Source organism: Pseudorasbora parva, chromosome 13, assembly GCF_024679245.1.
Source record: "Pseudorasbora parva isolate DD20220531a chromosome 13, ASM2467924v1, whole genome shotgun sequence".
Taxonomy (NCBI): Eukaryota; Metazoa; Chordata; class Actinopteri; order Cypriniformes; family Gobionidae; genus Pseudorasbora; species Pseudorasbora parva.
The window spans coordinates 20,814,794-20,841,611 of record NC_090184.1 but is presented as its reverse complement, the minus strand read 5'-3'; the positions used below and the strand labels follow the sequence as shown (position 1 = coordinate 20,841,611).

Below are 26,818 nucleotides of genomic sequence, written 5' to 3'. Positions count from 1 at the left end.
TCTGTTGATGTTGCTCATCATTAATTTGAGCTATCCTAATGGCTCTCTCCTAGATAACCACCAATTTAGAGGCTTTGAAATCAATAGCTTGTAGCTAAAGCTTTGCTTGCAGAAGAACCAGCAGGGATAAGACTTTGATGCCGGCTTAGATATAAATGTGTGTGTGCAGCTGAGCAGATTTTATTTTCTCTCCAAAAGCAAGAACAAAAGACCAGAAGAGGAAGGCATCGTGGTAAGAAGGGACTTCCATTGCATTGCTTCCAATGAATCTGAATCTTTTTTTAATATATTATGCAGAAATTGAAAGTATGCAATTTGTAGGTTCATTCTCCCAAAGAAGTGTTTAAAAATTGACAAATGACTGTATTTAAATTCCTTATACGTGTTCCTGGTCTTATTGGATACATGTTATTCTTATTTTCCATCCCTGATAAAGAAAAAAGAAAAATCTGTTTAAAGAAATGTCTAATTCTTAGAAATGTCTTCTTTGTGTTCATGTTGGTTTCATTTGTAATTTTCTTTATTTTTTTAATTCAGGATAATATTGTCTTAAAGGTGCAGTGTGTAATATTTATGAGGCTCTATTGACAGAAATTCAATATAATATACATAACTATGTTTTCAGTGGTGTATAAAGACCTTTCATAATGAACCTTTATGTTTTGTATTACCGAATGAGACATTTCTATCTACATACACTGCGGGTCCCCTTACAATGAAGTCACCATTTTGAGCCCAAAGTTTCTACAGTAGCTGTCAGACAAACTGCTCTACAGAATGCTAGTTACTCTCTGCTGTCTCAGACGACGACATCTTTGTCCTGTGTGGGCCACTGTATCTTCTCTGTGCTTAGAAAGGGAGGGGTGGGTGGTTGCAATTCAGAACCTCACCACTAGATGATGTTAAAATTTACACAGTGCACCTTTAATGTGATTGTTTCATTCATGTATATTAACTTAAAAAAAAATATATATATATATATATATATATATATATATATATATATATATATATATATATTGATTTTTTAACCCTTATGTTAACCAATATCCAATCCAATTGGCAATTCAGTTTGGTTTCGTTCTGTAATGCCCGCATTTGTGTGTGTGTGTGTGTGTGTGTATACAGGTGGTTTATGAGGAACTGCCTATAAGGTTTGTACAGTATATAAAACCATGGAGAGTCCCGATAAACCACATATTCAAGAATGTGTGTGTGTGTGTGTGTGCGCGCTGAACATTCTGTTTTACCGTTACACAGTTCATCTTTCACTTCTCATCCAAATCATGTTTTACATGGGCTGTTTATTACAAGGAAACCACATTGTAATCTATTGCAAAACAATAAAAAAATATGACGAAGGCAGTGGAATGTGATTGCAATATTTGATAAACCCCGTTGGGTTTGCTTGTCTATTAGTCCACACAGGCAATTGTAACTGCTTTAACTTTATAGCTTTGCTGAGAAATTGGCCATTGTAGAGATTGAGGGTGAGATAACACAGTGACACTTCAGGCTCTGGGGAACTTTGATAAAATAAATAACTCTCTTTCCTCTTCAGTGGTTGGTGACCCAGGAGAGAGAAAAATACAGAGGAATGGTGGTGCAGCCGCATGGATGGGCGGAAAACTGGATGGATAAAGAGAATGAAAAGTCTGCGGAGCAGAAAGAAAAACAGAGCAAAAGAAAAACAAACTCTTCTGACATCATGGAGTAATTTGGAAACGAAATGTAGGTCAAACCCAACCTGGCCTTAACGTTACTGTATTACAAAAAATACACTTTTCCATGCAAAGAATCAGATCAGATTGGCATAAATATATATTTCATATCTGATCAAAACATTAAAAAAGCATTATTTTAATGTTATTCTTCAGTTAATTTCAGTCATTTGGCCTCTCTTTCAAGGTGAAAGTACTGGAACATCAAGTGTTTCAAGCAATTTGAAAAACGATTGACTCATGCTTAATGAATGTCAGTTCAAAGATTGTTTTTTTTTTCTTCCGCTGGCTCTCTGAAGGTTACACTGACACACATCCACTGTAAATGTCAACATGCAAATCTGTAGACTCACACACATGAGATTAGCACCACAGGGCAAAGATATGAGGTGGCTGTGTGTCAGAGAATCATCCTTTGAGATCACCGCCATATTGTTATACTTTAGAAAAGCAGACTTCCATGTACTGAACAGGCAAAGCTACGGATGCTTACAGTAAAAACCACCGATTACTCAAGGGCATGAATAAAGGGAGCTGCCCACACAAACAATATGCCCCTAGCGGGTCAACATCATTTACAAAGAGGTATGGAAATGATCCTCTGTTGACATATAAGACTCCTCTGGAAGATTGTGTGTGAAAGGTTGATTAATTCTGGAGCGTCACGGATGCGTAACAGTCGGTGCCTGATGGCCGTGGGTGGCTGAGCTGCAGAGAAATGGATTCAGATCATTAGAGAAACCACAGGTCATTTACTGAGCCAACAGTGTGATCTCTCAGACACTATTCTTCAATGTTAAAACACTGTATCCACAGCTTGTGTCTCCGCGGGCTTCAAATAGCCCAGATGTGGAGGGCCTGGAGAGACCGCTCAGGGGGTACAACACATTAGTGTCTGCAAGAGCCATTTGCGAAAGTGTGCATGTGTTTTCTGGAAGTGCAATGATATTTCAGTTGGATGCCGGAATCTCTGATGTTTTGTTTGGCCATCTATTTTAGATCATTATGCAGACAATAAGTTAAAGTCACAAATACATGGATCTGGTAATGCTTAACAGTTTTGGTTCCAATTGATTTCCATTGTATATGGAAAATCAATGGGAAATGAAAAAATTTGGTTACCAACATACTTTATCTTCTTTTATGTTCTACAGAAGAAAAGTCATACATCTTTGGATCATAAAAGTTGACCAACCAGTTGATTTTAAACATTATAGATTTTTCTTTTCATTATAGATTTTTCTATCTATCTATCTATCTATCTATCTATCTATCTATCTATCTATCTATCTATCTATCTATCTATCTATCTATCTATCTATCTATCTATCTATCTATCTATCTATCTATCTATCTATCTATCTATCTATCTATCTATCTATCTATCTATCTATCTTTGAAAAGTGGTGGGGACACCACACAACTCGTTTTGCTATGTGTTTATTTAATAACCGAATTTACTTGGGAACTGTTCAGAGTTGGAAATGCGCTTCATTTTTACTTTGATGTACACGCATCACATTCGCAAAATATTCTATAAACATCCAATAAGCAAAACGTAACATTCACAGCATATCTAGGGTAACGTTAACCTAATATCATCCATCCATCCATGATCCATCCGACCAATTTTCTAAAGCTGCGCACTGGCCCTTTAAGAGCTGAGACGCTGCACTTGACGTCCAGCGGACTATCGCTTTGCCAGCAGTCAGTCAGTCACACACACGGACCCAAGTCATCTCTGATTCGCAGAGATTCTCGTTCAGTCCCTTCGTGTATTTACAGCCAGTGCTACGAAAAACAACAAGACAAAATGGGTACGAACTGCTCTTCTCAAATAACAGCCGTTTGGAGATAAGAGGGCGGAAACGCGAGTAAAATAGACGGCGGAGAAAGAAAAACAGACGAGGAGCGCGAGAAGGCCGAACCATTGAGGGAGCGCGAGAGCAGCTTAGTTTCTCACGCGACAGAAGCGCGGCGCTCAAGTGAATTTGGGGCTCAAAGCAACGAGGACGAAAACACGCCCGCTTGCTAAACGTACATGTGGATTATTTGTGGAGATTTCTTAATTTTTTTCACTTCAGAAACTGCTTACACGTCCTGTAAGCGTTAGACCTTCACCTTCAGCGGAGAGAGGTAAGTTACTACAAGACATTTTGCCCACGAGTCTGTCAGCAGTTTATAGGTTTTAAGGGTGTCGCGAGTTCTCATGTCGGCGGCTAACGGCCGTTATTCCTTTACCGAACCAAAGATTGAATGAGCGTCGCAGCGCAGGCGGAAATCAACCCCTCCGTGAAGACTGGCCGGCTAGTTAGCATAGCTAGCAGTGTTTATGATTTAACGTTAGACGGAATATCGTTAAATTTCGTCCGTGACGTTATGTTTTCAGTTAGCTTTCTAGAATTATACACAATGTTTTGCAAAGCACAGTGTCGCCGTTGAGGTGCTGTTTTGGTATGAGCTAACGTTAGTTGACTTAGCTTAGTTAATGTGGTCTTGTATTGTATTGAATGCTTAGCTAGTTCTAGAGTAACGCTGCCGGGTGCAGTCTGTTTTCATTGTTTATGATTACTCGGATTAGATAAGTGGTATTTAGAATTTATTGGCAACAAATTATGTGGTTTCTTATAGCGTTTTGAAAAAAAAAATCGTTTTGTTAATTGACAGGTCTAATGGTGTAGTAAATATGTTTGGGTAAGAAATTAACATTATGTATGTGTATCATATATATATATATATATATATATATATATATATATATATATATATATATATATATACATATATATATATATATATATATATACACACACACAATAGTTTGTGAACACATATTTATAGCTGGATATCGTGCAGGGACATATTATTTGTGTAGCACCACAAATCTGTACACTTCCTCACTGTTCCATTGTTTTCACTTGAAGCAGAGACTGTGGTTTCCTTAACTGTACTCTAAAAATCACTCACAAAGTGTTGAGAATACTTGCATAAACACGATGGGATAACATTGTTTGTGGACCTCCCCGCCCCCTTCACAAAGCTCTCTAACACCTTCATCACCCGCTGATGATGAGGCTAGAACTACACTCGCTCACTTTCCACGTCTCGGATGTTGTTATTAAGGGTCAATAAATCATAGTGGATACCAAATGCTTGTCAACAGCTGTTGATTTGCACATGAAAGGCAGTGGAATGTGAAAAATGGAGGCCACACAGCTTAAGTGTATTAGTGTTATTGGACATGGGCCAGAGGAGGGCTTTTTTTCTCTTGAGCAGCATTCTTTCCCACTGTACATTAGAAGAGAACAAAGCACAGTGTCATAAGTGGACCAGCGAGATGCCTGAACCCAAAACATAACTGGCCTCAGACAACCTCTTTGCTCCACAGGGCCGCCAGGACTCATGGCCAGAAAACAACAGATTTGTTTTGGACTCACATCAACTCAAGTTCCACCCTCTGCGTTGAGTATTGAGTAATGCTAATCTTCCTCCCTCTCCTTACTGCTCCATGCAGATTAGTGATGATAAGCATTGAAAAGAAACAAGTTTATCTTTTTAAGCATTGTCTAGTGAAATGAGGAGCTAGTTTACCACTTTATCTCTGTCTGCTTTTGAAATGCTTTGCACAAACTAATACATGGTGTACAGCAGTTTTGCAGCTGCAAGCTTTATTACAGCAGACCTTTTCGTTAATTCATGTCAGATGCCTCGTTTCTCCTTATATGAACTGCGGAACATGGTTAAGTAGTGTTCAGGGACAAGATAATGAGTTGATAGTTTACAAAATGTTTGTCCTTGACCGTACTTCATTTTGATAAATGGAACATCGATGGATATTAACCATATGTAAAATGCTTTCTGTGTAAGCAGACTTCTTGGCTTCCCATCATGCTGTCACTCTTTGTATCGACTGTGGTGGACCACTTTGCTGAGTTGGCTGTGTTGTAATGGGTTGGTTTTGCCTCTGTTGCAGTGCTGTCTCTATAAGTCTCCAGAAGATCTGACTGCAGTCATGTTATTGTTTTATAGTGGACGAGAGCTTGGTTTTGTTTATTAAAATTGTTCATCATCATCATCATCATTAGGGCTGCACGATTTGGGGAAAAAATATAATTGCGATTATTCTGTTTAAAATTGCGATTGCGATTTAAAATGCGATTTTATTATTTTTTAAATTTTTTTTTTTACACAAATTAAGTGTGTGTATATAACATTGTGTTTATATAGGCCTATTAATATGACTAATAATAATAAATATGATTATTAGTACTGCTAAAAATATATATAAAAAAAAAAGAAATTGCCATTTATAATAACATTTTCATAAATAAATAAATAAATATATATATATATATAATTAAATATGTTGTTTATCTGCGATATCAATTTCTATGTCTTTAATATGAAATATTAACCTCTTCACTGTGAGGGGAAAAACTCTGTACATGGATTGAAAACATGGATTGTTCTTTAAATGTATTTTTTTAAAAGTTTTTTATTTTATTTTTTGTCTTATTTATAATTTATTACCCAAACGTTTAATTCATACTGAAAGCCAGAGGGCGCCCTCGAACGGAAAAGCCACATTTGCCACAGAGAAGTGATATGATGACATTCATTTTCAGGAAACCCCTTATGTGAAGCTAACGCTGTAAACAGAAGATAGAAACGCTTTGATTAAACATGACGACAATTAACACGACGGCAGCAAAATATGGTTTATTTGAGTTCTTCAAGCCGTCAAGGGTATTTTCATAATAATAAAGTATATTATAATGCAGTGCCGATTGACATAGAATACTATAAAATTATGCATTGTCTGCCTCACTCTGGGATGAGAAGCCACATCAGCTCACAAACACTCGACTGACAATATGAAGTGAGGTAAAACGTTATTAAACGTTGTCTTTTGTTGAACCGGTTTTTGAACACTTCACTAGTTTGTGAAGATGTTTGACTCGTGTTACTTTTTTAAACGCACATTATAAGCGACTCACACTCGCAGTCTTTCAGACGGAGCAGCGTTTACTCCTGATCTTAGAGCCGCTCTTCGCTAACACACTGGGTATTTATTTAATTAAAATCGCAGCCTTTAAGCTTTCATAATCGCACATCATCCATATCGCGATTGCGGTTCGATTTCGATTAATCGTGCACGATTAATCATGTCCTTTGCCCTATATTTGTAGACTAACGTTCAAAAGTTTGGGCTCATTAAAGGGGTACTTCAGCGCTGGGAAGATGAATCTGTATTTAAACTGGGTCATTAATGTAGTGGAAATGTGAAATTATTTTTGAATTTGGTGCTTTCTAGACTGAGAAAAGACAGAAAATGTATTTTTGTCTCATGATTGGCTGTTGTCACTATGACGATCGTGTCAGCACCCAGCTTCAGCCACGCCCTCCGTCAAGCGTTAACGCCTACGCCCCGTGTGAATGCGGCGTTACAGTGACTGAGTTCAGAAAGTACAGTTAAATACTGAACTTGTGTTCAATATAACGATCGAGTTGCCGCATGAGTCTCACAGCAGACTCAGATTAGGAGTCAGATTACATTTAACGTCATAAATGAGTTGATGACCTCTCGTGATGAGAGCTGAGGTAATCGCGACCACATTCATGGCATACATTAAGAACGCGTTTTCAGTTCATGCCTTTGGAAGCTTAACTTTCATAGAAATTAATTTGAGAAGTTAAAACACTTACATTGCTTAGCATCCGTTTAAATTAATGCCTGTAGCTGAGCTGTGCTGTAAGTGTGATCTCCATTCCCCATGCACGAGTTGAAAACATGCGGAAATGGCTCCAATTTGTCAATTTGCGTCACGAGAGGAATTTTTCCAGAAATAAAATGCATAAATCTCTAGTCTCAGGGGGATATGAGAGGGGGGAGCACGGTCATTTGAATATACTCCAGGGTTTCTACTGATACAAAGCCATATGCTAATCGCTGAAGTAACCCTTTAAAACTACACTGTGTGATATTTTTTTTAAATTTAATGTTGAAAAATAAGTCTCTTATGCTTGCTGAGGCTGCATTTATACAGTTAAACAGTAATATTGTAAAATATTATTACTATAGTTAGAAAACAACTAGTAAAGGCAATGTAGAATTTTCAGTGTCACATGACCCTTTAGAAATTATGCTAATATGCTGATTTGCTGCTCATAAAACATTTATTATTATTATTATTAATGTTAGAAGTGATTGTGATATCTTTTTTTAGCGGTCTGATGAATATAAAGAAGAGCATTTGTTTGAATTAGAAATCTTTTCTAATTCGCATCTTTTCGAGTTAATTAGCATCAGTTTGTTGCTTTAAAGAGCAAATGATTATCTTCTAAATATTGTTTTCACTACTTTCATGAAGTATTTTTGCAGGGTCAGTAAATAGCCCTGTTAGAAGATAGGCTAAAAGCATTCTCCTTTCACCCTCCGTTGCATTGAGGTCTGCTGTCTGCTATCAGCAGCAGTTGTGTCATATCAGGCACAGTTAGATAAGGCAGAATTGCTGGAGTTCCCCCAGTGGTGGACTGATATCAGCATGACGTAACCACTAGGATGTGTGTGTGTGTGTGTAATGTTGACACTGCTGTGTTTGTTAGCTCAGTGAGGCAATAGTACCCTATATCTGCTGTGGATGGCACTATATTTGGAGAGATATTTATGCAGATCAGTCATGCGTATATAGGGCCAAAATATTTTTCCCTTTAAACCTTTGACATTCATTGAGTGAGATAAAGTAATTTTTCTACTATTTGGAGGAGTATTGTCAAAAATATCAATATTATAGTGTTGTCAAAAGTATTGACCTCGATACTAAATCGATACTGAAATGTTAAAAATGTGATGCTTCGAGCGCTGTTGAGCTGGAATTGTAAAAACATCTGACTGGTCATTGGGCTCGCCCTCGTCGGATGTGCGTGTGATTGGCTACAATGATCAACACATGACAGTGGTTTGAAACAACACGGAAGTGTTTGAAAGTGTTTTGAAAGCAGGAGCGTTTGAAAGCACAAGCAGGCGCCGACCAGCGGACCGGTAGGCTGATAGACGCCTGCATTCAAACCAGGGATGGAAATTAGCACCCGCCACCAGCCAAATGCGGGTGATTTTGAGTTGTGGCGGGTAAACTTGCTTCACCTACCGGCCACCGTGGCGGGTAAATAAAAATAGCATACTGTTTTCCCTCTTTGTAAACTTTGTTCAATGCATGCGAGTGCGGCCGTATGTCCGAATATGACCAGTCGTTTTCGCCGTCATTACCCGGATGTAGTACCAGAAGACGCGAATACGAACTCGCGCGCGCTGAAACAAGATCCGTCACTGCGCATCATCCGAGAACGCGCACTCGTCTCACAGCGCGCAAATATTGAGTTCTCTTTCAAGTAAGTCTTGCGCTTAAATGGACAAACTCACACAAAAAGTATGTCAACATGTCCATCTTGATTAGTATCCAAGCAGACATTGTCTGAATATGCCTCAAGTGAACGTTATACAGTCGAGAAAGAAGAGCATATCCCTGCACTAGGTCTTAAAGGGGCAGTAGCCTTTACTGCTGTCTGTTTAATGTCAAACAAAAGGACATCACTCACTGCTCTTGAATAGCTTTTGTAAATTTAATAAGGATTAATCTTTAATTTAAACAGTTAAAATATGCAGTTATTTTACATTTGATTACTTTATTTAATTTCTGTACCTTTCTGCAGGCCATTAGGCCTGTACATTAGCTATTATTAAATGGAAACATGAGTGAGGTCAAGTTAAACATTTTAGTTTGAATTGTATTTTATACTGTGGATTGTTGCAATGTGCTAAATAAATATTTGCATAATTTGTAACTGATTAATATTTGAAACTTTAATATTAATTTATGCAATCGCATAATTAAGTTACACAGTCACAGCATTAGCCATAAATGCAATGGTACTAATAGTTGGCATAATTTCTTTTGGTGTTTCGGTTTCGGCCAAGAATTTTTTTTTCTGTGCATCCCTACTGACAATGTTCTGCTCGGTGTGTCGTCAACACGCTTCCGAGGATGCCAAAACTAATAGTTTCATTGTTGGGACTAAAAACCTAAAACTGGAAGCCATAAAAGATCACGAATCATCCAAATGCCACACCCAGGTAAAAAAAAAGCACACAGAGCCCAGAGCCCTAATCATTTAATGAAATGTATATCAGTTCATGGTTTGTGTGTGTATAAGAGAGATAGAGAAATGTCAGTATTTCATTGAGACTTGAGATTAAATAAACTGCTTAAGTATTGTAGAGCTTGTAGTATTAATTTTTCACATGCAGTTACACATTGTCGGTTAAAAACAAGACAGTGGCTGGTAAAAACATGGAGTGGCTGGTAGATTTTGAAATCCACCAGCCTCAGTGGCCGGTGGACAAAAAAGGTAATTTCCATCCCTGATTCAAACGCTCTGGGTGTATCTGTGCAAGCGCTCTGAGAAAAGCGTCATTGATGTAATTTTACAACATGTTTGTGAAGCGCTTATCACAGTAGCCAATCACAGACCTATTTGATTAGCTTGTGAGCCCAATGACCAGTCAGAGGTGTTTACGATTCCGCTCAACAGTGCTCAATGCGTCACATTTTTAACATTTCAGTATCGATTTGGTATCGAGGTCTATACTTTTGACAACACTACAATATTATATTGTCTTAAATGGTTCCAATACTCCTTTTCTGCAGTATCAAAACACCAATACCAGCTGCGCGTTTTCACTGGTCTCATTTGCGCCAGTTGAATAGTGCTTATTACACACAATTTTAATAGTTTACGCGGGTATCACGCTCACACCAAGAGCGTGCACAACACTGATATAAGTAGAGCTCTCATAAAGCTGCCTCTTAAACAACTTGCAAGTACCAAACTGACTTATTTTAGTACCAAACTGACTTATTTTCTGTGGCTAATTGTCCTTAAACAGTTAAATATATACAAAATTATGTCAATAATAATGCCCGTCTTGCTGAGAATTCAAGTAAATGCAGTCAGTTTTGAAACGTGAATGGTTTAGAGAAAATGCATGTTGTGTAACAGTAAACTGGATCCATGCATAAGCTCTTAAAAATGACAGCAGCCTTAGTGTTGTCAAAAGTACCAACCTCGATACCAAACCGGTACAAAAATGTTAAACTTGATGCTTGTAGCGCTGTTGAGGTGAATCGTAAACACCTCTGATGTGACATTTGAACTCATAATGACAGCTGAAAAATCTATTTCTTACAATATTTATATTGGCAATGCATATTCTCAGAGCACCCTATCTGGAGAATTTGACAGCAAAAATATTATTTTCTAAATTATATTTAAGACCCCCCAAAAAAGGAAAATAATTGTGCGTTATGGATGTGACAGGAAATTACAGTGTTTTTTCAGTATACTGTTCGATTTTCTTTAAAGTATGTGAACTTTTAAGTCTAATGTATAAATATTGCTATCCACATGATGAAGGGGTCTTATCTGAAAATAAAAATATCAATGTTTAAAATGTAAAAAAAAATCATGAAGTGTATCATGAGGATAAACAATGTTATGGATGTGACAACCCTGGTATGGATGTGACAAGCCTGAAATACACATAGAATCTGTTTGAAAAAATCAACGAACAAACCATAATGGCACATTTGTCGACAACATTCAATTACTCTAAATGTTGATTTCATAATATGAATAGTAATCTAGTTATATCAATGTCTCATATGAAGTAGCCTGACCTGATTTAGTTGAGATAGCCTATTCTTTCATTATCTCAGGTAAGATGGGTCTTCATCAACATGTAAATATCATGACCACTAAAGGCTGCGACATACTCCGCAAGAACAGAGAAAAAAGTTCTCACTCCCAGGGCTGCAAGAACAAAATGACGTCATGTTGTTCTTACAGCCCTGGTTTGGGAGTTCTCGCAGCTTGTTCTCGACACATGAGCAGAACTTTTTTCTTGCAGGTGTCCGAGAACTATTGCGTGATTGGTCATACATTTAAAGTGGGCGTGGTTAATGCGGAGAAACGCAGATGATCGGCACCTGCTTTTCTCGTGAAGTGTGAATGTACTGGCCAGAACGAACTTTGTTCTTGTTCTTGCCACCTCGAGAAAACTAACAAATTTCTTTGTTCTTGCAAAGTATGTTCCAAGCTTAACGTTAAAAGCGGACGTTTGGGCTCATTTTGGATCAGATGCTAAGTTGTTTAGTGTTATTGCGCCACAGAATCAACACCGGCCGTGTTGGCAAAATGCTTTCATATCGTGGCGACGCGCGCAGTCACACAGCTCTCAATAGTTGTAAAACAAGCCAGCGCTCTCAATACATTTGAATGGCTTAATTTGACAGACAACAGCTACACTTCACTGTATAGTTAATTGCTTTCGAATCTGTGTAATGTTGTAATGTTATAATATCAATCCACTTTGTTTTATGAGTATGCACATTTTGTGCTTCTGTTTACATTTTTTTTATAACTTAAAGGCACAATATGTAATGTTTCAGCATTAAAAATATAAAAGATCACTATATCTATGTTATATATTTTTAAAGTTGTGTGTTTACATTATCCATTATTATTATATTCATATTTACGTTATGTTCCAATTAACTTCTAAATCCAGAGAAATTAATATTTTAATTCGAAGACATATTTCTATCCATATATTTGGTGACACGATGATGTCGTGTAAAACGCAGATGGACTAGCTATTATTAGTTTTATATGTAGCTGGAGAAAGTAACGTTAGCTTCATATGGTAATATGCCACTATCTTGGTCAATTAATATAAGGTGACCGTTACTTTTATCATATGTTAATACTAGCTACATATAATATTGATTTAATAATGATCTACTAATTCATATATCTCTGAGTTCCAAAATAAATGTTTATTAGAATGATTGATGAACGTGGGGAGCGACACAGCGCGTGTTCCAATGAACAACGTATTGCTGGTTCTCTCATTTACTATGTATTATGTTGGTAATGATAAACTAAATTTCAATTAGGAAATAAATTTCACAGTTGATAGACAGAATGTTCGACAAGCGCGGATTCCATGTCAACTAGGGCTCGGTTTCGATTCCAATTTCAAGAATCGATTCGATTCCGATTCTCAAGATCTTGAATCGATTGTTATTTATTTATTTATTTCTGATCTGATCCGATCCGATCTTCGAGATTTAGATAAGTGTTTTTGAAGAAAGCATTTTTTTCCAGCTGTTACCTGAATTACAGGACTGTAGTTATGCAAAATATCGATACTATTATTATAGACATTCAACTGCAAATTAATGGAGTATTGATGGTTGTAAAGAACAATCCCCCTTCCAGAGTGCTCTAGTCAACGAACGCGCACTGTGGAGCTGTGCTGTCGCGCGCCGTCATGACAACGCAGCCATTACAACTTCCTTGGCAGTAAGAGCGCGCTGCAGTAAGAATGGCTGTGTTCTTCAGCACGGTGACGGCGGTATAATGTTAGGCTGTGTGTCCACCAAAGCGTTTTTAGCCAGCTGAAAACGTTAGGCGCTCAGCTGAAAACTCCCCGCTGTGAGCGCTTGAGAGCGTTTTGGCAGGCAGCGTTTTTTTCTCCTCAGTTAAGACTTGCTTGTTGTTATGATACGGAAAATCCTACTCGCTCAGCGCCTCGCTGCGCTCCAGGCGTTCTAAAAACGTGGCGCTCTCATTGAAAACAATTGAAAATGCCAGCAAGTATTCTCTGTCCGCGGCGTTTCTGGAGTTTTCAAAGCTGCCATGTTCGTTGTGTTAATGTCCTTCCACCTCGCGCGCATGCGTGAATTCAATGACACGGCAAATTTAAAATTCAATGTAGGCCTATTATTAAATCGATCCTCTGAGTTACGGATCGATCATTAGAAATTAATATGAAAATCGATTCAGAATTGGTGAATCGATTTTTTTCAACACAGCCCTAATGTCAACATGTCTATAATTTGAGTAACTCAAATTATGATGCGCGGTTAATATGTCAACATAGCCTACCAACTTATTGGTATCTCACACATTAGCTAACGTTACTGATAATTTTGTTAAGTAACGGTAGCTCGCTGCTATTTCATTAGATTGACATTACATAAAGTGAAAAGCCGTAACTAAACATAACAATAATAGAGATGTAATATAACAATACATTACCTTGTCAGTGAACATGTTTTCTGCTGGAGTACAGCACAAATACACACACATACGAAAAAAGCCTAAACACCTAAAGCATTTAATACAGCTCATGGGTGAATGCCGTATGAATGTTTTACATATACGTTTTTGAATTTACGCACTTTTTTTATTGGAGTGTCGCCGTTTTTTTTAGGCGGGTTGTTACATGTGTGTGACAGAGAATAAAGTGAAGGAACTTTCAGATGACTGTCGTTTATTGTTTTCTTATTTTAAGTAATTTAGGCGAACCCTTCACGAACGCTCAGTCACTAGTGTGCTAGAATGTTTACCGTTATAACTGGCTGCCTAGTTCAAAAGTGATATTGTTACCTCTTACAGTGTATATTTGTGCTGTAAAATGAAAAGCAATTGGCGCTATTATGAATATATAATAATTAGGGCTGGGCGATAAATCTTTTTTATGGAGTTTTTAGTTTACAACGATTTTTGTGAATGAAAATCGGTTTTCTCTTTAAAATCCACCGACGCTCCCCTCTGGGCTCCCATAATGGCTCAGCACTCCCCACACGCGTTTGCCACAGAGATACATAAACAACAAGGATAGAGTCTAACAACATACAGTGTCATTCGTAATTGGTTCAGTTTTTCACAGAACAATTAACAATACCCCGCTGCAAAGTGTGTTTGAAGTCTGAACGGAACTGCGGTAGGCGCTACTTTTAAACATTTACATTTAAAGCTGCGCTGACACGAACGCAGGGCAAGCTCACACACGGGCCAATGTCATGACAGACACGATACACAGCGCTGGAGATCCAGTGAGAGGGCATTTAAATTCACCACAGAATTAATAACATCGCTACTGTGATCTAGTGGAAGCGTTCAGCACAGAATTCTGTTATAAACAACAGATATCAGATCAAAGAGAGCTGAGCGAAGGTCAGGGGTTTCAGTCACAAATCACCAACATTCACCATGATTTACTGTAGTAAAACCACATGGATTTAATGTTGTTGTTGTTGTCATTATTTATCTCAGGATTCGTACAACCTTTTGAGATTTAAATTTAAGCACTTTCCAATGGTTTTCAAGAGCTTCACACTTATTTCCAGCACTTTTAAAGCTCTAAATATCCGATTTTAATGTTAATTTTAATTTGATAGTTTGTAAAACTAAAAGTTTAAAGGGGTCTTGTGAAAGAAATCGTTGAATGTTTTTTTTAGTTTATAAAAAAAAAAAAGTGTAATCCATTTTGTAGAATTTTTATTTAAAAAAGATATGAAATACCCACCACTATAACTAGCAGAAGAGCACTTATTGATTTATTAGCCATTTCCACTATCTAATGTATGGAGAAAAGTACGAAGTCACAAAGTCTCAGGAAAAACTAAACTTTTCTTTAAATTGTGACTAAATTACACAGAAAACAAGCAGCGAATATCATAAAACATTTCTAAACACACCAAGCCACATTAGAAAACTGCTGTTAAATAAATTAGCAAGAAATAGTAACTCTATAGTTAAACCTTACCGTACGAAACTTTGTCATTGAATTTGAAAAGCAATCAAATGATCCTAAGGGAAGCTGCTGTGTTGCACAGCAGAGGATTACAGTCCATTTTCAAGAAATAGGCCTACACATTTCCATGTCCTTTTCATATTTTTTCCTAAAGTAGGCTATTTTCTAACATATGATAATCCAGATTTACCAAATTAATTTGCATCTGTATTGCACAAACACTTTCATATGCAATGTATTATCTGACTCATTTCCACGAGACACACAGATGGAAATGTTGTTATCTACTGTAACGCGTCTACCATAGACTGTTAAAAAAGGTCTATACTCATGTTGTGTTTCCTCCGGTACTCACTGGAAGACTACATTATCCAGCATTGTTTGAGAGGTAGGCTACAGCAAACTACTGCAAACTCAACTCACGTCATCATTTTGAAATGTCCATCTCGTCGTAGACTTGTTTTCTATTGGCTATTATGACAGTACTGATGTTATTACAATCTCGCTCATCCTGATAAATAATCAAACATGTTTGATATGATTGGGGTTAGCCCGATTTGTGTGAGAGCCGATCGGGAGCTGCAAGATTTGATCTGTGAATGCCTCACATTACCAGATAATCTGCGGCGAACATTGGAACCGATCGAGGTCCTGGACAAGATTTTTTCCCAAGAGTCTTGGGAGGTTAAAATCGGGCATAAAACTCCTGTAATGTGAGCCAGGCATAACACTTTAGACTTCTTTGGAATTGTAAAGCGACGTGGTAGAAAAAAAAAAACTACACTTGTGTTGTGTGACTGCGAGTACACTGATAAAAACAACTTGTAAGATTTACTTGATAAAATCTTTGTAACAATTTGCACTCAGTTTTTCTAAGTAAAATTTACTGCTGCGATATCAAGTACAACTTACTTGCCAATATCAAGTAAAATGTACTTAACTATAAATGTAACATTTGCAAAGACATTAAGTAAATGTTACTTAATTATATTTAACTTAGCATGTTGTATTTATTAAAAGTAATCAAGTAAATTTTATTTTAAAAGGAGCATAACTATTGTGAATTTTATAAATCTGTATTATTTACTCTTATGAAGTAATTAAGTAGATTTTATAATGTTTGTCCATTTGACATTTTGAATTACTTAGTTTAATTAATTTATATTACTCACTATTATTATGTAAATGTTGCTATTTTAAACCAAATAAATGTAATAATGTTCTCTGCATCAAATACATTTATCACAAATCACACATAAATACAATGAAGTTGAACAGTTTATTATGTCAAAATGTAACCATTACATCAGTAATGTTCACATCAACTGATTAAGTAGTTAAGGTATATTCATTATAATTTACAATAACTGTAGAATTAACCATGTATGGTTCAACTAAACATCAGCAGCCAACAGTGGCATAACTAACATTAAAGGGTTAGTTCAGCCAAATATGAAATGTATCACATTTGAGTCCAAAAATAACAAAAACTACGACTTTATTCAGCATTGTCTTCTCTTCCGTGTTTGTGTTCAATCCTCAAATAAAGATTCAAACGGTGAAGAGAAGCCAATGCTGAATAAAGTCGTAGTTTTTGTTATTTTTGGACCCAAATGTATTTTGGATGCTTCAAGAGACTCTAATTAACCCACTGATGTCTCATATGGACTACTGTGATGATGTTTTTATTCCCTTTCTGGACATGGACAGTATAGTGTGCATACACTTGCATACGCTCTCGGACTAAATATAAAATATCTTAAACTGTGTGTGAAGATGAACGGAGGTCTTACGGGTGTGGAGCGACATTAGGGAGAGGAGTTAATGACAGACATTTCATTTTTGACTGAACTGAACTAACTTAACCCTTTGATGACGAGCACATGCATAGTCCAGCTGAAACAGAATGGTCACTTTTCCTTAATGCTCATTCATCGACTGGATCCTCTCGATCAGCTCCATGGATGACCATCTTAAGGATATGTTCAGCAGCACTGCGACTGTCCTCCTGCATACAGTTTGTGAGAAAGAAAGAACACAATTCCATTTAAGAAATAGATTTACATTTATAACATTTTATTTTCATTAAAAAGGTGACCGGACCTTCATGTCGTTAGCTCACTAAAATAGAATTGCTGACATTCATGCACTTGTTGCTAACATTATACATCAATGCTTAACGTATTTGGTATCAGAGTTCACCTGCCATCCAAACTTTCCTTCTTTAGTGCAGAGTGCAGACTAACTTATGCTTTGATATAATAATTGCTGTGAAATTTTCAGTGGATATAAAAACAACTAACTTAAGACACTTTTAAAAAATGCTAACATTAGCTAGAGGACACACACACAGGCAGCCAGCACTTAATCACGGCCAGCTAACATTAAATTATTTTGAAGTTAACCAGACAGGGTGACTTTTTCGACAACAACGTGGCTAACTACATTTAATCCCCTCTATCTTTGACTAAACACCAGTCTCAACTTTATAGAAGTGGATAATGCTTTAGCTTTAGCTACCGTTATTGTGATTAAAACTCACTTTTAGTCAATTTTAAACCGTAACGTCTATGCAATAATCAAACCATCAAAACGAAGTACATCGTTATCACAAATCTAAAATAGAAAGGTCAGAACTTACCGAGAATAAGTCAGCCATGTAAAAGCGACATCCCAAACCGACCGTCTCTGCCACTGAACCGGGATCTTTTTGAGCAACAACAAAAACGGGCAGGCACATTCAAACACACTTTGCTTTTCAGATTAAAATTTACTTAGTATTTTTAGGTGAATGTGCTGTGACTATAAAACATTAAATACTATTTGTAAATATATGGTAAAATTTACTCTTTCTTCTCAGTTAATTTATTACATTAATAAATTGTGTAAATTTTACATAAGATATATAGTTCCAACTTAATCTTGATTTTACAATGTATAAATTACATGAATTAATGTAATAGATTTTACAATACCACAAAGTCATTTTTTTCAGTGTATCTTCAGAAATCCTCCCCATCATGTGGTGGTGACGGCCAATCACCAGTGCTTTAGGTCCTTACATGCAAGTATGCTACATGCTCACACAGACACAACCACTTGGCTTTTGGAACCGATATTTGACACCGAAAGATAAATAATTTTTCGATACTCATAGTATCGGAGTTTTCCGTTTGATACCATAAAAGTAATGCTGTTCGGTGCCCAGCCCTATTCAATGTCCGACATTATTAACTCTGGGTTATTTGAGACGGTCATATTCTTTTTAGATAGGCTATTTCTTTTTCAAAATCATTGATATTAATAATGCAGGAATGTTATTTTTTTCTCATGTTTTTTTTAACAGTAAAACTGTTTTATTTAAAGTTGTTTCTCATTATGGATTCGAAAACGCACAGTGATGCCTGTAATCACTGAAATCACTTTAATCATGAAAAATTAAATGATGTGCAGCACCCATCTTTCGTAAAGCCTATGTAGCATTATAATGAGAACAACACAATTGTAATAGTGATGTGTTTCCCTTTCAAACCTGTAAAAAACAATGGCCAAGTTTATCTGGGCATTCACGTCCTTTTGCGCTGATATAAGTTGTAATGCGTACCGTAGGCTACATATCTGATTAATCTAATATATTAATCAGATATATATATATATATAGTTTTATATATATATATATATATATATATATATATATATATATATATATATATATATATATATATATATATATATATACATACATATACATTTAGGTGAGTTTGTTAACCCGTTGGCAAAGCTCTGCAGGGTGGTGTATTCAGTTTCAGCTTTAATACAATGCCCGATATTGCGGACTGGGTTATTTTGTTTTTAGATGTTTTGTTTTTCATGTACAATTATGAGTCATAATCTAGTATTTTTTTTTTTTTTGTCATGTGTAACGGTCTTAAAATTATTGTTGTCAAAAGTACCGATCAACGCACGGCAGCGGTTTGAAACAACACGGAAGTGTTTTGAAAGCGGGAGCGGGAGCGTTTGACAGCACAAGCAGGCGTCGACCAGCGGACCGGTAGGCTGATAGACACCTACATTCAAACGCTCTGTGTGTATCTGTGCAAGCGCTCCGTGAAAAGCGTCATTAATGTATTTTTACAACATGTTTGTGAAGCGCTGATCAAAGTAGCCAATCATAGACCTATTTGATGAGCACGTGAGCACAATGACCAGTCAGAGGTGTTTACGATTCCGCTCAACAGCGCTCAAAGCATCATATTTTTAACATTTCAGTACCGATTTGGTATCGCGGTCGGTACTTTTGACAACACTACTTAAAATAGTTTCATAACTACATGAAGGAGACGCTTGTTTTTTGAGACCTATCAATGATTTAAATTGACATAAATTTCTATTCCTACTCTATACATTGGAGCAAAACTCACTAACTGTAATAAAGCTGTAAAGTCAAGTTTGTTTGTTTTTAGGCAAAATGCATTATTGCAGAATTTGAATTAAATAATCTTTATGAATGACTTGATGCGATCTGACTGATCCCATTAGCTAAGTCTAAGTTTTGGGCTAACTTCTATGGCATCTGTCCTGCACTGGTGATCAGTGTGTGTGTTGTAAACATGTTCCCATGACCAAGTGTTTGATTGCTAAAAAAAGGCCAGAGTAAATAAGCTGCAAATACCATTAAGTCTATTTGACTAATGGCTACATGCCAAAGTTCAGGGAGCCTTTGTTTTACTGCAAGGGATGTGTATGTTAGTGTTATCAGTTGGTGGTGTTTTGAACCATCTGAATGCATTATAAGAAGGTCATTTTGAACTTAAGTGTCTGGTGAAGTGGAGAGCACATGCATTCTGTTTTTTTTTAGAAAAAGTCCTTGATCTGACACCAGTTTAGTATATGGTCAGAATGGAGTACCAGTGCTGAGTGCATTAACGTTCAGTTAATGATGCACTGTCTGTCTAGAGGTTCTAACTGTCAACCACTCCCTGCAGCCCTCCACAGGGATTGGGCAAACAGCCACTACTCACCTCTTCTCTACTCTGATGCCTCCCGTTTTATCTTTACAATCAGTTCCTCCTTCCTTGTTACACAATGGTGACTTGCTACACAGAAACACAGCTTATAATAACAGCAGTCTTTCAGATTTGTACTGCTGATTGTGACCTACATATACGTAAATATAAGCAAATGTATGCATGCTCGTTCTGTCGATGTGAGAATTTTTTCCAAGCCCTGTTGGCAGGTTTACCCTGTTTGATTTGTCTGGAGAAGGTGATTATCACATGAACCCATCATATTCACATCAGCACAGCAGCATTTTGTTAGTCTTTTCTGCTAAGCAGAATGGAACAATTACAACTTACTGCTTTATTTGTTTGTGTTCTGTTTATGAATGGGGAGCAATCTTAGAATACATTCTGATCACTTCTCACCTCAAATTTCATGTTTAATAAGTTTGTTTAATCTCTAAGGAAGTGAATGTATAGCACAGCTGTTGTGTACTGATGCAATAAACTAGCTTCATGCACTCCTGTTTGGGTGCACACTCAGCGTTTGCGCTATTTGTGAGAGTTCTGTAGTTGTCAGCAGTGGTGTCAAGTGCAAGTGGTCTTGCAGTGGTGGCGGTCTGTGGAGAAAGTCTGTGTCTGTCTACACAACCACATCAATAGCAGCTGCAACTTCTCTGACATTTTTAGTAATCTGGAGAGCAGCCAGCAAGAGGGACTAAAAATGTAGGTGTGTGTTCATGTGACACTGGGTGTCAAGTACAGCATGTATTCATATAGTGATTGTGGTGTCGAGTACTGGGGATAGACTGTATTGAGTGATAGAATGTATTTGTGTGTTCTACTGAGCCACATGTGCCCTGTGTGTTCCTGGCATTGAGTTGACTGAAGGCATAATACGAATGCAGGCTCTTGCTTTTTAAGAGAAACAGAATTGTTGATTGGTAAAATTTAAAGGAGCTGTTGAAGGTTCTGCTGAAAAGTTCAAACCGTTTCACCGTTTGTATCACTCTGTGGGGTCATGACTTGGGGTAATGGTGGTCGAGCAAATCTAACTTACCGGTAAGTTAAAAATATGGTAACACTTTAGTATGGGGAACACATATTCACTATGAACTACGACTTTTGCCTAAACAAACTCCTAATTTACTGCTTATTAAGGGTTGGGCATCGAGAACCAGTTCTAACTTGGAACCGTTTAAAAAAACGATGCCATTGGAATCATATGTAAAAACATTTTTTTGATTCCAATTATCGGTTCCAAACACGAAACATTTGGTTTCTATTAGAGGTCGACCGATAGTGGATTTTATCGATACCGATGGGCCACACTTGCCGATAACCGATTAATCGACCAGTAGTTTTTAAAAAGATACTAGATTAAAATAATAATAGTAATAGTAAAAATAATAATAATAAAAAATAATTAAAAAACCCCACAAAACAGTGCTGAACTTTATTACACAAAATAAAAAACTTTAGCTATAACCTAGTCACAGACTGCAAGTCCCATTTGTTAACAAGGATTTATTATCTTATTTAGCTATTTTACATGAATGATATGCAATATACATTTTACACCGTGTAATAATAGTTGAGCAATACAATTGTATCTTAATCATTCCTGTTATTTCATAGTGCATAAAAAAGGTTAACAAATAAAACTAACAATGACTAATACTTCTACAGTATTTATTAACCTTACTTAATGTTACAAATGGAATATTGGATATAATGTATTATAATGCTTACTGTATTATATTAAGTGTTATTTCATATAAATCCAAACAGTTTGCTTTTTTAGAACACTTGACAGTTTTCTTATCAAAATAACCAAATATGTATTGAAATTGAATGCGTTTCTGATGTGTTATATTTCTGTCGGATGCATGACCATACAGTCTGGTTTCTTACATCACTAGTTGTTGCATCGCTTTAACTGCTTGGGGTAAATGTTACTACTAATGTTAGCGTCCTCTCAGCCTCTATGACAAAAGTACATGCATACTGCTGTTCTTTCGCTGCTAAAACATCAAACATTACACTAGACACCAAAAAAAATCCTTTATAATAGAGCTGGGATAAACGATTATTTTTGAACGATTAATCTAGCGATTATTTTTTCGATGCATTGATTGATCTAACGATTAATTTTCCCTGTCCGATTCGGTTACGATTTGATTCAATTATCAATTATCTCCCCATTAATTGCCTAATAGCAATTTATACATGTTGATTTAATTATCTGAATGAAAAAAACGAATTCCTTAACATTGCAATATATGTTTATTGCTTTTAAAATTCCAAAGTAAAAGACTATACAAGAACAATGCATTCAATAAAATCATAACACAGTGCACGCACACACACACACACACACACACACACACACACACACACACACACACACACACACACACACACACACACACACACACACACACACAGACACACACACAGACACACGCACAAATAAATAGCGAAGTATAAACCAACAACAAAGAAACACAATATACGATTTTTCTATGTATGCAACTCAGCCTACAGGCTATGCCCATCGATTAAATATCAACAAGTTGGTTAATCAAATCCAGGGACACTGAAGCATGCCGTGAGCGTCTCGGCTGTGTGGCGTGTCCGTTTTTGTTTTGGCTCCTACGTAAACAGGTTGGAGTTTGCACACTGCCTGTGCCGTCAATATCATAGATATATGGTCAATAGGCTACTGCCGACGTTGTCTTTGCTGTATCAGTAGGCTATTTATGTTTAACATTAAGAATAGGGCTTCCCTCCGCATCAATAGCAGCAGCAGTGCCGCGTCAGACACGCTTCTAGTGTGCAGAGGCAGAGAAAACGCCACGCAGCCGCCCCGTGGATGACACGCAACAGAAACGCCACACAGCCCCGTGGATCACGCAACAGAAACGCCACACAGCCCCGTGGCATGACAGTGAAAACAGTTACATGTAGAGTGCATTACGGGCGCCAATATTCCGTTTAAAACCAGAATAGTCCTGGGATGAAACTGTGCTCAGGATGGATACCCTCGGTCACATCAGCGCGATTAGACCGTGAACATTTTAAATTTAAAACAGCTTATTATGTAGGTAGCCAATGTGCCCGATGCTTTCACTTGATGCAAACGTTTGTTTTTGTGATTAAAATACATAAAATATTTCCAAAACATCTGTCTTCCTGTGTGCAGAAATTTGTTTATGTAGCCGTGACAACAAAACGCGTGCATGCACGCCTGTGTTAAGAGTGCTTGCTCCGTGCGCACCGCGTGCCAACCCGCAAGCCTTGCACTTCTGAAAGTCTGAGGAGCCACTCGTGTTGCTACCATATATACATAATAAATAATATACTTATAGGGCTGGGCGATATGGCCAAAAATTCATATCCCGATATAGCTAATTTGATATCCCGATAACGATATGCATAACGATATAGCAATTTTTCTGTTAATTCAGTTTATGAATAGTCTATACAAAATTGCAATGTGGAAATGCAGTTTGAAATGATATACAAAACAAATAAAGGTAGTATGGACTACATTTTTATTTTATTTAGAACCTTTTTTCAAGCAAGACTGTTGGTAAATTTAACACCTGCCTAGGGATGTTAACCGATGACCGTTTGACCAATGGTTGACCGTATCAACGTCAACCGATCAAAGTTGTCGGTTGAAAAAAAAAAGTGATCTCTAAATTAGGCTATTATAGACCGTGGACTAAACGCTACTACATTTAGCCATCTCATTCCAAAATCTTTTTGTGTGAAGTAAACAAACCCTCACACTCAATTTTTCATAACTCACTTGTTTGTACTTAATAAACCAATAAAAACATTTGGCGCGAGGTCACAGCGTTTGGGTTTGCGCGCTCACAAGGTTTGCAAAAAGTAAACAGGCTAAACACTCGAGGTTAGAGCCAGAGCAGACGACAGTATGAAGCGTGCATTTCGCTTAAGATGGGCTTACATTTGGAAATATATTTCATCTACATTTCAGTGGTAACACATAAGGTGTTGACCGTCTTTCTTTATTATTGTTAGCTCTAACTCGAACTAAAGCGGCGCTCTTCGGAGCTGTAATTTTCTTAAATGAGCCGCGGCAATGTTACAAATGAGCTTCTAACGCTAGACAAATGACTTTATTTTCAACGCGATCACCTTGTACCCAAACCATTTCGAAACTAAGGAGCCATTTGTGCTCAGATTACAAACAAGCTCCTCGGCGGCGCGTTTGCGGGACTCATGTTTCGCGCTGTGGGGGATTTAAAAAAAGTGACGTGTGTGGAAGGGAGGCGGCAGCGCTAGGACAGTGCGTGTGCGTGAGAGAGAGAGAGAGACAGAGAGAGAGAGCAGGAGCGCGGCTCGCGGCTGTTATTTCAAATAGCGCAGCATATTTTAAACTAATCGGTTAACCGGTTTCAACCGCGGCTAATGAGGCTCGGTGGTCGGTCAAGAAAATGTTAAGTTTTCGCCATCCCTACACCTGCCATTAAAATGTTTCAATATATGGCTGGTGTGCCACGCGTAAAAGCCCGTTGCAGCGTCTGTGTCTGAAGTTTGTTTTGAGCGCTTAAGCCACCACTCTGGCATAGGCTAATTACTCTGAGAATTACCCTGGTCTGAACCGCGTCTACTACTCCATGTTTGTTGTTTATGTATTGCAGCGTGCATGGGCATGCCGTGGCTTGAGGTGCATCTTGACATAAAATTCTGCCGTAAACGCCTTATCGTGGCGTAAGCGATAGAGCCTTATATAAAACGATAGACATTTTCTATCGTCCAGACGATATATTTCGTCATATCGCCCAGCCCTATATACTTAATTACATAATATACTTTATTATGTATATCTATGGTTGCTATTACTCTCCGGCGCCACCATCTTTATTTTGAGTCTGACGAATCGACGTGCATATTTTGCGTCAACGTATAGTTTTCTGATGACATCGACGCGTTGTCCCAGCCCTACTTTATAATGATTTGGCAACATGTACTGAAGTGTTCTGTATTCATACTGATGTTCTAAACGCGCGTCAGATGTGTCAGCGCGCTCTGTGCAGCGTGTGCTGTGAAGCGCGCAGCCTCCCGTGTCCTCACGTGTTAATGTATACAGTGATAGTTTTTTATTTGGCCTCTAGAGGCTGCTCTCGCGCTATATAATGCCAGCAGACCCTTCTCAGAGCTCTCGTAGGCAACTGTGTAATGACAGCACCCTTCTCAGCCGCTCCTGCAATGGACGCAAACCGGAAAAACTATCGGTATTGATTTTTGACGATAACTGATTGTTCCACCAATCAGCTATCGGTGCCGATTAATCGGCAAATCCGATCAATCGGTCGACCTCTAGTTTCCATAGTGGCTGCCTGATTTCTGGAAGTGTGCTCTGTGTGCTCTTTTTTTTGTTTTTTGTTTTACCTGGATGTGGCATTTGGGTGATTCGTGGGTTTTGGCGTCTTCTGAAGTGTGTTGACGGCATACCGAGCAGAACATTGTCAGTAGGAATGCACCGAAATAAAAATTATTGGCCGAAACCGAAACACCAAAAGAAATTATGCCAATTATTAGTACCATTGCATTAATGGCTAATGCTATGACTGTGTAACTTTACTAAAAATCAAGGCATTGCAATTGCATAAATTCATATTAAAGTTTTTAAATAATAAATCACGACTTACAAATTATGCAAATATTTATTTTAGCACATTGCAACAATCTATAGTAGTAAAATAGAATTCAAACTAAAATATTTAACTCGACCTCACTCATGTGTACATTAAATTATAATGCACAGGCCTACTGGACTGCAGAAAAGAAGAAATTTAATAAAGTAATCAAATGTAAAATAACTGCATATTTAACTGTTTAAACGAAAGATTAATCCTTATTAAACATACAAAAGCTATTCAATCAAGAGCAGTGAGCGATGTCCTTTTGTTTGACATTAAACAGATAGCAGTAAAGGCTACTGTCCCTTTAAGACCTAATACAGGGATATGATCGTCTTTCTCGACTGTATAAAGTTCTCTTAAGGCATATTCAGAGTATGTCAGCTTGGATCCTCACCAAGATGGACATGTTGACATACTTTGTGTGTGAGTTTGTCCGTTTAAGCGCAAGACTTGAAAGAGAACTCAATATGTGCGCGCTGTGAGACGAGTGTGCGCTCTCGGATGATGCACAGTGACGGATCTTCTCTCAGCACGTGCAAGTTCTTATTCGCGTCTTCTGGCACTACATCTAGGTAATGACATTGAAAATGACTGATCATATTCGGACATACGGCGGCACTCGCATGTATTGAATAAAGCCATAAGTCACGCAAACGCAACTCGACGGCCGAGTTGCGTTTGCGTGCTTCTAGTATACACAGAAACTGGTGAACGGCGGCGGTCTTTCGAATCAGCTCTGACCGCGACTCTAGAAGA

General features: G+C 37.5%; 1 protein-coding gene across 8 annotated transcripts in view; it reads left to right on the top strand.

Moving 5' to 3' along the window:
• Nucleotides 1-3,412: 3,412 nt before the first annotated feature.
• The window catches only part of ncor2 (nuclear receptor corepressor 2), a 168,177-nt gene continuing 144,771 nt past the window's right edge, over nt 3,413-26,818 (top strand). For all 8 annotated transcript variants that reach the window (XM_067413414.1, XM_067413410.1, XM_067413413.1 and 5 more), the window contains exon 1: nt 3,413-3,857. The gene's annotated coding sequence lies outside the window, so the exon portion shown is untranslated. The remainder of the gene's footprint in view (nt 3,858-26,818) is intronic.